General features: G+C 30.2%; 1 pseudogene; it reads right to left on the reverse strand.

Moving 5' to 3' along the window:
• Positions 1-215: 215 nt before the first annotated feature.
• The window catches only part of LOC125863383 (probable indole-3-pyruvate monooxygenase YUCCA10), an 11,417-nt pseudogene continuing 8,480 nt past the window's right edge, over positions 216-3,152 (reverse strand).

The raw sequence follows: 3,152 nt of genomic DNA on the forward strand, positions 1-3,152 counted from the left end.
AAGACAATCAATCAGAAAAGTTACATCAAATTTCTATGACAGTAGAAACTTAATTCTAATAAAAAACATTCTAAAAGAAACAAGTTTTTTAAGTTCTAGCTGAACTTAACAAGTCAAGCCCGATGCAGAAAGCATCCTGCATTTGCGCAGGATTTAAAAATTTATTTAACAACATAGTCTGATATAAAAATAATAATAATAATAATAATAAAAATCTAAATTTTGTCTCCTCTAACACTCTTAATATCATCGGCAATAGCTATAGCATCCATTGAAATAATAGCAATCCCTCCTTTTGAAAATTCAACACAATAGAGCCCATTCTCTCCTTTCCAATTTATCAATGTGCCATCTTCAAGGAATATTGAGCTATAATCCTAAATACAAAAGGAAAAAATTGTACATTATTTGAGACAATGATGATAAAACTTATTGAGAAAACATATCTGCACACAATATTTATGGGAAAGTGGAAAATTTCAAGACTCAAATTTAGAATTAAAAAAAAACATAGTGATAATTTACAAAACTTACCTTTAGCCATTTGGTCGCAATTTTCTTGTATCCAGTAACAAAAATGATTGCATCAAATTTATGTTCATCTCCACTGTCAAATACTACTGTATGTTCCTTTATTTTTGATATTCCAGGAAGTACCTAATTAACAATTCACCAAAAGTTATTTCACAAATGAAACAAGTATTATTTCCTTTTTAATAATAGAATATTAATGCATATTAGATGAACTATTTACACAAATTTACTGTATTAGCCAAAATTACTAAACTCTACCAATTTTGTAACTATAACAATTCAACTGTTGCTCATGATAATGAACATGTATTTTACTCTTCTTCATTAAATACCACTACTAGGTTCTTGGCAGTAATCAAATTTGAACATGTGATGTGTGCCTAACCATACATCACATGTTGTACTTTTACTATAAGACCAAAACCCTCAGAGAAATTAAAGTCATTTGTTTTTCACATAATATTTCTCAAAATAAAATAAAGATAGTATCACACCTTAATATGTCCAAGTTTAATCTTGTCAATGGCACCAACATCAATTACTGGGGATCTACCTTTTGATATTTTAACAGAAAAAGGGCCTTCTTCTGGTTGTGGTGTTCATAATTCTTCTAAATTTCCAAACTTAGATTTAGCATACTTTGCAATTACAGTATCAACCAAAGATATTGGTAAATATCTTAGCAGCAACATTGCAGTATACACCATCTCCCTTGTTAGAACATGAATCTGCAAAAATATTAGGACAAAATATATTACAACTTTTAGAATTAACAACCATATTTATCAAAAATATAATTGATTGTGCATGTGAAAAACTTGCATCATCTAACTATAGAAATGTTATAGCACTTTGGGAGAACATCATGAACTATAATGTACATATTTATGGGTGTAAGTTCCATATTTTGACGATATATTACAAAAGAAGTACAAAATCAGATCAACTATAATGTAATTGTATATAACTTGTAGTATTCAAAAACATAGATCAAAGTTGATAACTGAATTATCAAGGGTTCTAAAAAAGAAATACATATGAGTAGTGCACAGAAGATTAAATTAAAAGAGAAATCTAAATTTCATATACAGTTAGTGAAAATAATTTTTTGTACCATCATTTATCAAGTCATCAAACTGATTCAATCTATAGACAAGTTTCTTCAAAATTATGAGATTTAAAATCTTAAAAAGTAAAATATGTTATATGTGCAACACGTGAAAATGATGTATAAAGGTGTTAATAAGACAAACTTAGCAAAAATCAAGATTTTACTTATAAGAAAGAGAAACTCTAGTTGTTTTTCTTTGAATTTTGTTCCTCAAAGTAAAAAAATATATGAGTTGTTTATACTTATACTAAACAACTTGTCACGTCTCCAAATCCTACTCTTTTTTTTCTCACGATATAAAATACCTGATGAGATGTGAATTTAAAATTTCTAATTTTGTGCGATATACAAATGGAATAATGAGATTTTTCTATGTTTTTAGGATATTTAAATATCTATCCCAAATTTTTGTATTTACAATATTCCTTAGTCACTTTCTAGTGAATCGGTATTTCGTTTTTAATTTAAAGAACAACTAATTTCATAAAATCAACTTCAAATTCAGAATCGAGGTTGTTTTTACAATTTTGTATAGTGCTTGGAGAGTATGTTTGTGAAATTTAACACAAATGACGAATCGGTGGAAACTGTTGGAGGTGAAGCTAATTCTAAAATTTAATTTTAGATATGAAATACCACAAGGGTATATATGACTAGGTGGCCAACAAAGCAGAATGAAAATCATGAGAAATCATGTTCATATTCCGGCCCTTTCACATAAGGGTATGACCTGGTATTGATGGTGAAACGACCCCAAAAATGCCCGAAAATGTGCTTCGGAAACACCTATAATTGTAATTTTCATATATCTCAAAATCCGTGCATGATTTCGGAAATTCGACTTCATATTCTTATTCAGGGGGTAAAATTGAGTGGGGAATGGGTCTAACCCGAATTTTAGAGCAACCGTATCAAAATTCGAAAATCGCAAAAAAAATGCGATTTTCAAGGTCAACTTTAAAGGGGTATATCTCTTAGCACACAAGGAACTGGAAGGGACACTACCTATTAAATTAAAGCCCTTCGAGTTAGCTTTCCAATGCAATTGGTTTCACCTCATTTCGAGTTAGGATGAAGGAGTTATGACCATTTTCGTAAAACCTGTCCGAGCAGAATTGCAATTTCCAGAGAGCTTAGTTACTGTAGCGGGCTGGACGTTTTTCTTTTATAAAAAAGAGGATTGTCCCATACTTAGTTATATTTCTTTCTAGCTTCAAAACACTCAAAAACACTCACTAATCCCTCTCCAAAATTCCACCAAGATCTTCAACCAAATTCAAACATCTCAAGTTCTAATTCCGGATTCAAGACTCAATCTCAAGCATCAATTCTCCATTCCAATCTTCATCAAGGATTCTCCAAAGTTGAGGTATGTGGGTTGATTGTGGAAACCTTCCTTTCCACAAGTCCAACCATTTATCCTCTATTTTACTTCAAGTTTATGGGTCCTTATGATCATTTATGAACTCTTGAATTATGGAATTACTACTACACATTCTATTATGGT

The sequence above is a fragment of the Solanum stenotomum genome, chromosome 4 (assembly GCF_019186545.1).
Source record: "Solanum stenotomum isolate F172 chromosome 4, ASM1918654v1, whole genome shotgun sequence".
Taxonomy (NCBI): Eukaryota; Viridiplantae; Streptophyta; class Magnoliopsida; order Solanales; family Solanaceae; genus Solanum; species Solanum stenotomum.